Raw genomic sequence first — 14,471 nt, 5'->3', positions numbered from 1 at the left:
TGACCAGGCTGCGGAGGCTTGTCCATGATTGCGAGAGTGGGTGTGCGGAGTTGTAGAAGCTGCTCTTGTGTCTGCAACAGTTGTGCATGGACTTCGTCAATGCGAACACGCAGGTCGGCATTCTGAGTGCGTAATGCATCGACGTCTGAATGCTCGCGCAAGAAAGCTGAGAGAGCGGAAGAAAGGTTTGCAGCAAGTGACATACACTCTGAAAGGGCAGAGGTATGAACAGTCAGTAGGAAGTTCGGGATGAGGGGGGGGATGTTGTGACGCACCAGGAACACTCAAACCAGAGACGTGAGTCAGACACCCGGCTTGCAGATTAAGGGAGAGGGCATAGTGATGAAGAAAATCGAGGCCAAGTACAGGTGCATCAACTTCCGCAACGTAAAATATCCAGGGGAAAACCTGATCTGGGGCAAATTTAAGCAGGAGATGTGAGGAACCTAGCACTGGAGTCGGGGAATTGTTAGCAGCTATCAGTGGTGGTGCACATAAGGGATCTATGTTAGGGGCGAGGGAGGGTGGGATAACACTAATGTCGGCTCCAGTGTCCACTAGAAAATGGAGTTCGGTGTTGGTGTCCTTGACGAAGAGGTGCGAAGCGGAAGACAGTGCAGCAGGCGTCGGACGAGATGCCGGTAGGCAGCTTGGTGGGATGTGGCGCCTAGACGTGACAGCCATAAGCGTTTGGGAAAGTGCACGGGGGCTTGCAGTTGTGAGCCGCATCACCAAATTTAGCGTGGAACCAGCAATAAGGAGAGCCAGCTTGTGGTGCAGGAGCATGACTGGGCGGTGAGGCGGCCAGCTGCGTGTCCGCAGTGTACTCAGGTGCTCGCTCGATCGTCTCCGGTGGCCTTTGGGGCAGCCACGTAAAACTAGGTGGTGCAGTCAGGCAACCACGGGGTGGCGGGGCCGTTGCTTGCACGGACAGTGTGGCGCGTGTCCTGCTGCGGCCAGGCTTGGTTTCTGTTACCGCATAATGCATGTGGGCGGCGGATGCCGGCCTCGAATGCTGGAGATACCGGTGTTGAATGATGCTATAGGTACGGTCGGTAATGCACAGGCGTGGTTCGAGGGGCTAGGAGACATGGGACAGTAACTGCACTTGTAGCTCAGAAGGAAGTTTAAGCAGCCAAATTGTCCAAAGTGCGATTTCTGGTAAAAAGTCTGTGTCCACAAGGGCGCGTAAGTGGCGTGACAGCTGTGATGGGGTACGGTCGTCAATGTGTTCCTCATGGATGATGCATTGGATCGACTCAGCAGGGGAACAGGATAAGCGTTCAATACCAGCTTTGGCAAATTCGTATTTATCCTGCGTGGGAGGCTAAAGCAGCAGGTCACTAATAAGATCTGTGTGATCGTGCAGGTGACTAAGAAGGCACACAAATCAGGCTCCGTCGTCTAGCACTCTGTGAATGTCCGACATTTTATCCACTAATGCAAACCATGTGTTGGGGTTTTCCGTTTGTAGGGCTGGCAGTTTTTGGAATCTGCTAGGCATGAGCTACTGAGGAACGGTCGGTGCAGCGAATACACTACTTGGAGGTGCAGTCGGTGTAGCCGTGTAGAGTGGTGCCAAATCGGGATTGTGGCACCAGGAGACTGGCACACAGTAGCTGTACTAATCTGGTTATTAGGGACAAAACCACACGATTTACAAGCAGCAGGAGTGCAAGAAGAGAGTTCAGTCTTCACATTTGAGTTCGGTTGCATGGTGTAGGCAGGTACAGTTGCTGGGGCCCTGGCTGGTGAGGGCACGGTTGGGTGCGGAAGACTCGACAATACCGTGGAAACAGGTGCAGTTCGGACTGGTGAGCATGCGACCGGTGTTTGCCAAGCGAAAAAACCCGGCCCAGAAGTCGATAAAACGTTGTGGACCGGCACGGGTGGGGCGGCCGGTGCTGGCGCGGGCGGAGGCATGCCAGAGCCGTTAACAACCGGTTCGGGGGTGTAGTGGGTGCTGTTGAAACTGATGCTGCAGAGACGGACAGAACCGTTGAGAAAACATGCGGAAGATGAACAGGAGCCAGGATGGCGCACGGCGCGGGAGATGTGGCTGCATCATACCTGAGCGGTTGTAAGATGTCCGTGGAGTGTTGCGTAGTCTGCGGCTGTGGAGCAGGCGTCATGTGTGGGTGCAGCAGATGAGCAGGAATGGTAGTTGCTGGGGTGTCGATAAGCAGAATGCAGTCCGACGGTCGTGAGGCAGCCGTAGGCGCGGGAATGTGCTGCGGCGGCCAAGCGGGAACCGTTGAGTTTGTCTCGGGGCCATGTAGGTAAAAATCCGGTTGACAGCGGAGTTCACTTTGGCACTGAAACTGCGGCGTGATTTCTGGAATGGATTCATTTTCCACTTTGAAATACTGCGTCTGAGAAGTCGCATCACAGGGACTGAAAGGTTGTTGAAACATTGTTCGTAGCACAATACAAATCACTGTTAATAGCACTCGCGAATTGAACTAAAACAGATTGGGGTCACCATTGTCATTATTCCTGATGTGCGGAGCGGCGGCGAACATTAAATAACACACCAACATGCATTAATACAACTTTATTATGCTAGAATATTTACAACGTCTTATACAGTTGTCAGCACACAAGAAAATAAAAAGCAATATGGTGGTGCACAGTAAGTCCACATGGGTCAGAGAGCCTGCTATGGCAGAGATATCTCACTCGTGGAGTCGATAGTCGCCACAAAGTTTCTCAGTAATGCTTCACATCACCAGGCACCATTCTTGGGAGGGGGGGGGGGGGGGGAGGGAAGGGAGGAGAAGATTATACATTATATCCTTCAGCAGAAAAGTACAATCAGTAACACTGACTGACTAACATCACATTATATTACATTTGATCTAAGCCTACTTGAGGTTATTTTACACTGGTGGTACAAAAATGAACTTTTGAGCAAGGCTGCAGCATTTATCAGTTGGTGCCAAAGCCGTAAAGTGTCTGTAACATTTATCAAAATGCCTAAAAATTTCAATCTGAGGCTACGTTTATTGGTGGTATACAGATCAAACTACCATTACCTAAGGTTTTTCAGTATTACTTCACTTGGCCAAGCACAATTTTTGGGGGGGAGGGGGGGGGACAAGATAATAAATCATGTCCTAAATTAGAAAAATATGATTGAGATTATTGCCCAACTAAAAAAGCTATCTTAGTTACTTTTGAATCTGAAAATACATGCAGTTACGTTTCACAATTGTTCTGTACACCAACATCACATTTTTGACACCTTAGGGCCTAGAGCAACAATGTGGAGAAAAACTTATGCATTTTGACAAGATTTTAAATAGGTTATATTACTTAAGTTGCAAATTTTTATGGTACCCAAATACACACATCAAAAAAAGTTTTGCATCACCGCGGTTCCCAGGACTGCTGAAGATAGACATTGACTGTGGATATTGTATCACAGACACAGTTCTCTGACTGTTCAGAGGTGTCACTCAACCTGACCGAAGATGGAAACAACCATGCATGAGCAGTGCCTATTAGACAGAGGGAGTCTGACAGCTGATCAGTTCCAGTCATTCCACCAGGAAGGAGGTACACGGCTCGTGTTGTCTGTAGTTCAGTCATGCCTAGGCGGTCAATACTGAGGTTTGATCACATTCTCATTGTTTACTTTGTGCCAGGATGGACTCTAACAAGGGAAGTGTTCAAGTGTCTTGGAGTGAACCAAAGTGATGTTGTACGAATATGAAGGAGATCCAGAGAGACAGGAACAGTCGATGATATGCCTCGCTCAGGCCACCCAAGGACTACTACTGCAGTGGATGACTGCTACCTATGAATTTTGGCTCTGAGGAATCCTGACAGCAACGCCACCATGTTGAATAATGCTTTTCATGCAGCCACAGGACATTGTGTTATGACTCAAACTGTGTGCAATAGGCTGCATGATGTGCAACTTCAGTCCCAATGCCCATGGCAAGGTTCATCTTTGCAACCAATACACCGTGCAGCGTGGTACAGATGGGCCCAACAATATGCCGAATGGACTGCTCAGGATTGGCATCACATTCTCTTCATCGATGAGTGTCGTGTATGCCTTCAACCAGACAATCGTCAGAGATGTGTTTGGAGGCAACCTGGTCAGGCTGAATGCCTTAGACACACTGTGCAGCGAGTGCAGCAAGGTGGAGGTTCCCTGCTGTTTTGGAGGGGCATTATCTGGGACCGACATACATCACTGATGGTTATGGAAGGTGCTGTAACAGCTGTACAATACATGAATGCCATCCTTCAACCAATAATGCAACCATATCGGAGGCGTATTGGCAAGGCATTCATTTTCATGGATGATAATTTACGCCCGCACCATGCACATCTTGTGAGTGACTTCCTTCAGGATAACGACATAACTCGACTAGAGTGACCAGCATGTTCTCCAGACATGAACCCTATTGAACCTGCCTGGGATGGATTGAAAAGGGCTTTTTATGGACGACTTGACCCACCAATCAGTCTGAGAGATCTATGCCGAATCGCCATTGAGAAGTGGGGCAATCTGGACCAACAGTGCCTTGATAAACTTGTGGACAGTATGCCACGATGAATACAGGCATGTATCAATGCAAGAGGACATGCTATGGGTATTAGAGGTGCCAGTGTGTACAGCAATCTGGACCAACACCTCTGAAGGTCTCGCTGTGTGGTGGAACAACTTGCAATGTATGGTTTTCATGAGCAATAAAAAGGGCGGAAATGATGTTTATTTTGACCTCTATTCCAATTTTCTGTACAGGTTCTGGAATTCTCTGAACGAAGGTGATGCAAATTGTTTTTATGTGTCTATAACTTTGTAATGCTGTACACATGAACATGAACATGGTTGAAGACAATGAAAGACAAGGTTCTATGCACAGAGAGGAAAGTCAGTATCTCAAAAATATGTTGTTTGCACCAAAAGAATATTAATTGTGAAATAAATACACATTTCGAATGCAAAACACATGCAAGTTGCTTATTATAACATGTGCATTACACATATCTGATTATCAACAAAAATTCAATCTTAGCATTAAAACAAAATTATTTTTCAAAACACGGTACATAAAGATTTCAAGTACAAAACACACATGGCACTACTGTGGTAGTTCAGTCGTTAAAAAATACACATGGCTTGCTTATTTGCACTACTGATGTCTTTCGAATTAAAGTATACTGGCAATGGGAGTGTCTCGTACAAGTAAAATGCCTGTCTGCACTGACATTTAGGACTGGAAACTGATTAGATGACCACACCCTCTCAGCTTCAGAGAACACCTGGCTGCACATGTTCTATCTTTCTGAAAGTAGCTATGCTTGTATACTTCCATATCATTTGCATTTTCTCAATGTACTTGTTTTGCTATTTTTTTATGTTTCTGTTTCATATTCACAGCTGGAATTTACTTTTTTTGCATAGTTTATGCTGTTAAAGAGATAAATATACTAACCAGGTTCAAAATGGTGTAGGTACAGTAGTTATTCAGAGATTAAGAGCCTTTCATGGAATATAGTAGTGTGGAGAGCTGCATCGGTCGGTCTTTGGACTGATGATCATAAAAACACATTGCTATTGTGTTGATTGTCACTGTTTAAATAGTCTGCTATTCCATGCATCTCCATTATGTAAAAAATGATAAACATAGAAAATCTAAACTCTTAAACAAGGGAATAGAGGAGTTTCTAGGTTTATATCCTTTGTGATTCTAATGAACTATTTTTGTATTCTAAAAATCTGCTTATCAGGTGCCAAATTACCCCAGAATAAGTCCCCATATTTAATGTGGAAAAGAAAGTAGGCATAATAGGTAGTCTTAATTTTTTTACATGACATATATATTTTAAATTCCATTAAAGTGGATGCTATATGTATTTACCATCACAAACTCAGTAACAGTGTTAATAAGTTTGTTCGATCAAACCTAGTCATACAGATAAATTTCTAATTGACATGGTAGGCACACATTCAGCAGATATAAAGCAAGCTATTAAAAGTGGTTTCATACTTCAGAAATTAGAAACCATTGTAAGAGAAAGACAGTTGTGTACATGCTACACTTTCTTCTGTTAACATTTTCTTCTTTGTGTTAGTCCCTGTGGAAACTATGCTGAACACTTACAGTATTCATGTGGCAGAAGAAAACAACCAAAGATATCAGAGGAATATTGAAAACATGACTGAATCACATAGGCCAACCTTTCTTAGTGATTTACAACATTAATTGTATTAACATTGCATGTTAAGAAAATGCCTTATTGCAAAAGCAAACAAAAGTTAGGTGAGTCGTTATCACAAAGAAGTGATGTACACTGATATGATCCTACATATGGTAGTAATCTAGACTTCGCTTTAAGACCGAATAAATCTTAATAGTTTTAATTGCACTGGCGTGTAGGTGTCAGTGAACTACCTCTACTAGTGGTACAGCCATCTAGAAAAATTTGTGTTTCTTCTCATACACCAAGCAGTAACAAAGAAGTGTTTGTGAAATTTGGTTTAGTCAAACAGTTATACAACATAAAATATTTGTATGTCCACCCTTGTGATTGGAGGTCTAGGAGACTTCAGCTGTTCACTTACGTAAGAAACTGAGACACCTACAGTTGCCCTTATGATGACATTTATTGTACAGCCACCAGTTCCGGTGCTCCAGTGCACCATCTTGATGCCTTAGCTGATGCTGAGAGGGTTAACACCATCTGTTGGCCACTGATACATCATTTATACAGGTGGTGTTAAATGTCTCAGCATCTGCCAAGCTCAGAAGATGATGAATTGAAGCACTGCAACTGGTAGGTATACAATAAATGACATCATAAGGACAGCTATAGGTGTTTCATTTTCTTATATAACATGTAATTCTCAATGTGACAGTAGCGTACAGTGTGGTCTTGTATTAGTTTTGTGAGAAATGCTTCAATATCATAATATACTTGTCAATATTTAATGCACAATTATAATTTACTTGACCACATACGTTACAACAATCTTATGTCTACTTCTATGATGGGGTCACACACATGTTACAAAAATAACAATCATGTGCTTTCTGTCTGTTATGCAAAAGTTTTTAAACACAACTGAAATGTAATCAACTTCAAATTTTTCTCTTTTTATAGCATTCAGCCATTTTAATATACTTGCTAATTTCTTTAGTGCATATAGATAACTGAGGGATAAAAATGAGGAAAAGTACACAGATTTTATAGTCACAAATATACAATCATTTTCCACTTGAGTGTAGTGCTCCATGTCAGCTGCTCATTTGTCACTGCAGGTAGGCAAGAAAAGCAGCTAGTCACAGGATGCTGGTCTCCAGTCCAAAAATTCATTACAGCCAGGGGTTTTACTGTCGTGAAACACTCCTCCATGCCAGTGACTAAAGCGCGACTTTTGTACCATACTTTGCAAGGCACAATGTGTTGTGGTTGGCAGGAGAGCCAACACCGTGTTACTAAAGGAGGCCGAAATGCATGCATTTTAGCTCACGCAGGCTGGCGTGAGGTCTGGAGCATGACAAGGGAATCAGAATTAAGAAAAACGGAGGTAGCTGGTGGAATACTTAACTTTAATCCATTAATGATGAACGTTACTCGTGACAGTACACGATTCACAATATCAATGGTAACTGAATATGGCGCCTTGCTAGGTCGTAGCAAATAATGTAGCTGAAGGCTATGCTAACTATCGTCTCGGCAAATGAGAGCGTAGAAGTCAGTGAACCATCGCTAGCAAAGTCGGCTGTACAACTGGGGCAAGTGCTAGGAAGTGTCTCTAGACCTGCCATGTGGCGGCGCTCGGTCTGCAATCATTGATAGTGGCGACACGCGGGTCTGACGTATACCACCGGACCACGGCCGGTTTAAAGGCTACCACCTAGCAAGTGTGGTGTCTGGCGGTGACACCACACAATGGACACTCAAATTAAATATTTCTGCACTTAAATTGTTTGCATTACTTATCAAAATAATCGTGGTTTTCTTATTTGTGCTACTGATATTACTTAAAGGTTAGTTAATGAGCTTAATTCAAACAATGTACTATGCATTTATTGAAACGAAAATACTTAAAGGTGTGTTTGGTAACATTAGAAAACAAACACTGGCACTGCTTTTGACATAACTTACAACTTAAAGAGCACTTGTTGATTAGACTGGTTTCATCTTCATACCAAAGTAAATAAACTGTAACACAGAGCAAACTACATGACAAATCAATGAAATCCAATACTGAACAGTACTAATACACATTTGTATAGGTAAGAAATAAAGGTTGATATGTTTTTAACTATTTTTCGAAGTCAGACAAATATAATAGTGACCCCATGTTAGGGTATTATGTTGATCTTGTAGAACAAAACATTTGTCTTCTTCTGATAAACTTAACTTATGCCATCATACAATGGAGATTACACGACATTTTATTCTCCATACAGTGCCATGTTATAGCAAAACTATAACAAATGACCCCATGTTATAACAAAACTGTTACAAATTGACCCATACATAACTATGTCACAGCAAACTCAAAGACAAATTCCCCATAGATCACTATGTTACAGTAAAATTGTAGCAGATTTCCCAATACATCAACACATTTTAGCAAAATTGTGACAAGTTGTGACGTACATCATCCTGTTACAGCAAAATTGTGACCAACTGCTCCACATATCTCTATGTTACAGCAAAATTGTAACAGACTGCACTGTATGTCACCACATTCTAGCAAAAATGGTGACAAATTGCCCCATTTACAAAACATTTGTCATCTTCTGAACTTATAGCATAACTTATGCTATTGTACAATGGAAACTATAGTGATAATCCACGTGTTAGTTGATACAAACAAATAGGCCTTCAGAACTGAAATAGTATTCTAGCATTATAACCTGACCGTTGGCATCAGCTACTGAATTTTAAAACTGTATTCTAACACCAGTTTTTATGTGCAGTGGGAGTCAGCTACTGGATCTTAAGACAGTGTTCTAACACCAGCAGTTCACACAGTGTATGTGCAACAGGTGTCAGCCACTGGATCTTAAAACTGTATTGCTACAGCATTAGTGACTGTCACTACCCCAATGTTATACTTAGTTGACAGGGTGATGCCATCACCAACATATTATTGGGTGAGATCATGGTGGTCAGTTACTGGATCTTAAAACTGCAATACTACACCACAAGTTGACACTGTATATACCATAATCTGACAGTGTGTGTCAGCTACTTAGGCTTGCCATAGAATTTTGGGTCAAAACGAAGACATATTAGCATATTTTTTGGGTCCAACGCAGGATATACTCTTGAAATTACATAAAAGCATGAACAGTTTACAGAAACCTTTAACTTGATTCATTGTGTCATATTTTCATTAGGTCTGACTTTTTTTGGAACAAAATTTGCAATAACAAAATTATGAATTAATTTTAACATTTAGCAGATGTTTCATGAAAGTCCACTCCTTTCTGCAGACCAAACTTTTCCATTATTAGAAAAACTCTCTCAACTGAAGCAAAGATACTACAAAGTCAACCATTTCAGAAATATTGGAACATGAAATATCTGTCTTTAGAAACACCTTAAAAATTACTTTCCCCATCCCTTCAATAGTAAAGTAGGTATAAGTTTTATATGTGTTCTGTGTTTTCATGTTGATCCAACAACATCATTGTGATGATCATCAATTGCCAATGACTCTGGAATGAGGAATGCTCTATCTCTGGATTGAGTGAGCTTTGGAAAATGCTGAGACTCTGTTTTTGCATGGTGTGTATATTTTTGTGTAATTGTGCATGAATAAAGAGTGTTTGATTCTAAATGTTGGTTATTTTTATCCAGGGACTCAACAGCATCGATAGTAAACCCACATTTACAATCAAACACTAAACTATTAACCATTGTGCCACATGAGGGCTGCTATCGGAGCACTGTGCCAACGCTCAACAGCCCATTGCTCTGAGGGTGGTATGCCATAGTGCAAAATTTATCCACACCATAAAGAATGCAGAGTTTGTTCAATTACAGTAATTTGAACTCCCTACCCTCATGAGCAGTGATGGATGCAGGTTGCCAGAATCTAGCTAGCCAGGAAGATACAAATTCTCATGCTACAGAATCTGCCGTAATGTCAACAAGAGGAATCGCCTCCACCCACTGTGTAACATGGTCAGTGATGGAAAAGGTACATCTGAAACTGTCAGACATCATCTAGGTGCACGTAACAGAAATGCCACATGAAGGGATCACATCAGCAGTTCATTGGTTATGAATTTAATAGGTAAAAAGACAATGCTGTTGATGTGAGGTGTTGATTTATTTGCCTCAAAGGAAAAGTTTGGTTGGTATCACATCCACTAGAATGAATGAGAGTAGGACAAAACTAACATTAGGTCCAGTGTTTATAAGGAAACAATGATGTGAGCAATGTACAGACAGCCTCATGGAGTAGAGAACCAAACAGAATACAACATCTGTAGCCACCCTTTATCATCTTTGCGAGTCTGGTGCCTACTGTAGCCTGTGTGGATGATTTGGGAATACACAGGGTGGTTGTCAGTTGTGGACAGCATCCACAAAAGTTGTGTGGAACCAGCATAGTGGGTGGGGGGCTGTACAAGTGTCAGCTGGGACCGCTACGCCTTCCACCACTGTGAGAGAGGGGAATGGAGGGGGGGCCATGTTGGCTGGGCTGTAGTCAGTGAAGTTTGGTGAGAAGCAGCTGGTGTTTTCCACTGCCAGCTGCTAGGTGACTGCAGTTCATTGTGTTGCTTGAGATGAGCCCAGGCCCATCCTCTACCAGCCGCCGGAGGAAGTATAGGTGGTGATGTACCAATCTCAGTAGCAGATGCTGCACTGAATGAGGGAAGCAGGCAGTGTTGTTGAATAATGACATATGCTTGGTCAGCCAAATATAGTTTATCCTTGAATGATGATGAGTTATGAGGAAGCAATTGTTATTGTAATTCCTGCAACAGTTGAACTAACTACAAAGCCCCGAGTGCTAAGTTCGGCATGACCTCTGTCATGACCTGAGCAAGGAGGTGTCACAAAGCTGGAAGTAGTTGTTTCACCTAAACTCTTGTTGTAAATGATGCTACGGACTGCAAATACTAGCTTGCATGAAAGATGTTTGATGAGGAGTGGATGAGCATAAGCAGATTCAGTATGTTTGAGTGGGCTTAACAACAAATCAATAATAAGATTGGTATTGTCATGCAAATGGTCCACCAAACGAACAGAATGTGTGCCATCGCCTATGATTCCATGTATGTCCAACAAGTCGTCCACCAAAGTAAACCGTGTCAGGAGGTTATCCATTTGTATCGGCAGTAGCTTTGGTAAATAACCTGGACGTAGAGCTTGTGGTAGTGTTGGTAGGGTGTGGACTGTGTGTGATTTCAGAGAAGTAGCATCCACATGTTGACAGCTTTAGAATATACTGCCACTCTTGCCCATTTCTTGCCAGACGCTTGCATCTCCATTATGGCAGATGCAAGTGATTCCACTCTAGGTGCAGTCCTTCAACAGCACATTGTAACACAACTCAGCCACTTCATTCTTTTCCAAAAAGCTGTCTACAGGTCAATGACAGTGATTGGCTTTCAATAAGGAACTTCTTCTTGTGTACAAGGCTGTCAAATATTTCTGCATGGACCCTGAAGGAAGGAGCATAATTTTCATAGATAATTGTAGCCACATGGACAGTATTCCCAATCCTGCCATTGTCCTTTCTTCATGTAGGTTTTGGCAGATGGACCTCAACTGTCAGTGCATGTCGGACATCTGATATATCCATGGCTCAGAAAATATAGTGACTGATTATCTGTCATGCGTCAATGCTATTTCTTCTTTTATTACTTTTTCCAAACTAGCTCACTTACAGGACAATGATATCAAACTTCAGAACCTATTTCAGGCCTCTTCCACTTCCCCACGTATAGTTTTTTGCAGCATACCAGGCTAGGTCGGGCCATTATGGTGCAATATGTCCATGGATTCGCTCGGGCTATTGTCCTGGTTGCGTTATGCCACCAAGGTTTTGCTGCTGTGCGTAATATTTCACACCCTGGCATTATGACTACTTTGTGGCTCATCAATGAGTGCTTTGTGTGGCCAGGCATGAAGAAGGACTCCTGTGTATTTGCTCCTACCTCTGTGTCTTGTCAGCACAGTGAAGCTGGCAGACATATGTAGCCCCTCTCAGGCAAATTTGAGATCCCAAGAGGCCATTTCTGACATGGGTACTGCGGCTTTGTCAGGGTGTTGCCCATGTCTGTTGGTTTCAGATATATCTTGTTCATCATCATCCCTGTTACACAGTGGGTAGAGGTGATCACTCTTGTGGATGTTATGGCAGATTCTGTAACATGAGAATTTGTATCTTCCTGGATAGCTAGATTTGGGTGCACAACATCCATCGCCACTGATCAGGGTAGGCAGTTTGAATCACTGTTATTTAACAAAGTCTGCATGCATTGTGGTGTGGATAAATTTTGCACCACATCGTAACACTCTCAGAGCACTGGGCTCATCAAGTGCTGGCACAGGACTCTGACAGTGGCTCACATGTGCGACAATGGTGAGTGGTTGGAAGCCCTTCCCTGGGTCCCGTTCAGAATCCTCTTGTCTTATAAGACAGACCCTCAGGCATCACTTGCCAATGTCCTGTATGGTAAGACATTAGACCTGTCATATGAGTTCATCAATGATGCTGGAACCATCGGCCCATCTGACCTACTCACTCTTGTCAATCAAGTCTGGTTGCATATAGCCTGCATAACCTGTGACCACATACCTGTATCCCGATTTTCTTGCATTCGGCCCTCGACTGATGCGAGTTTATTATGTTACAGGATGACAGTCAAACTGGTGCTACAGCCTCTTTACTCTGGCCTGCATCTGGTATTGGCACTCATGGACATCCTCATTTACAGCCAGCACCAGACAGTTTCACTTCAGAACATTAAACCAGCTTGGACGATTGAGAAATCTCTCCCACAATTTCTAGAGTCAAGTTCTCCACTTTCCTGTGATAGGTCTGAACCCACACATAGCACCCCTCTGCCTGTACACCTACCAGACCTAGTGTGTGTTGAGCATTTGCCCATCAGTATCTCAGTGATTGTGTGTGATGATCTTCCTCCCTTGCCTCACTCAGACACAACGTGTGACAATCTGCTGTCTCCAGTTCAACCACACATTGTTTGTGACATTACATCATCACAAGTGCTGTGGCCTGTGGTTCCCCCAATGCATTCTAGTGTTTGTCCAAAGCTACAATATTTTTACCCCCCCCCCCTCCCCCCTTTTCTCTGTCAACACTTCTGGGAGCCCATATGATGAGCTTTCCTTACAGCTCCAAGGTGGATCACTTCTCATCCTTCATGTGAGGGACACTTTACATGAGGCCACACCCACTTCACATGGAACCATTTTGTGCAAAGACCCCTTCCAGGTGAGATGGATGTGGATGGAATAACAGTGACACTCAGCACCAGTGGGATGCTCGAGATATGTTTCCTGTTCTTCGCTGCTCCCCTGACACTGCCACCTCCCATGCCAGTCCAGTTCACATGTGCAGGTTGCCTGGTCCTTCCTTCTTATTGGATGGTGAACTGTACCTGCATGGATCTTGATGACTCTATTAGAAACAATCTACCCATGCCTTTCATTTGGACCAGTTACAGCATGGGTGTTCATGCTACCTTGCACAATCAGCCAACACCTGTTAAGTGGCCTACAACTAACCTGTATTTGTATTTGGCAATGCTCATTTCGTCTCCACACTCCCAGGAGGGAGAGGGGGGGGGGGGGGGGGGGGGAGGGCTCTGTGGGTACCGTAAACTGCCAATGACTCTGGAATGAGGAGTACTTCTTTGGATTCAGTGAGCTTTGGAAAATGTAGAGACTGGTTTTTTCCCCCATGCTGTGCTATATTTTCATGTGACTGTGCGTGAATAAAGTGTTTGATTCTAAATGTTGGTTATTTCTATCCAGGATCTCATCAGCATTGATAGAAAACCCATACTCAACAGTTACAATTTCAGGTGGCACAGGATCACTGAGATTGGTCTGTTAAACAATAGGAATGTGTTGTCTGCTCGAATGAATCACATTTCTTATCGATGGTCATATGCGGATACACTGTCATCCAAGTGAATGTCTGCATGGAACATGCGTCATGCCATGGGTGCATGCTAGTGATGGCAGTGTTATGCTATGGGTCACATTCATCTGGGCTTTCAAGGGACCTTTAAAAATAATGACAGCTGTGGACTGTATAAACATAATTGGGGATCCCATACATTACTTCATTCACAACGGCAATGACATTTTGCAGCAGGATAACAAGCCATGTCACAAGGGCAGAATCATGCTTCAGTGGTTTGAGAAGCGTGGTAGGGAACTTATGGTGCCAGCAAAATGGGCTGAGCTGAACCATAAGGAACACATATGTGATGACATTGGGT

The sequence above is a fragment of the Schistocerca gregaria genome, chromosome 2 (assembly GCF_023897955.1).
Source record: "Schistocerca gregaria isolate iqSchGreg1 chromosome 2, iqSchGreg1.2, whole genome shotgun sequence".
NCBI classification, from domain to species: Eukaryota; Metazoa; Arthropoda; class Insecta; order Orthoptera; family Acrididae; genus Schistocerca; species Schistocerca gregaria.
This window is presented reverse-complemented; position numbering follows the sequence as displayed.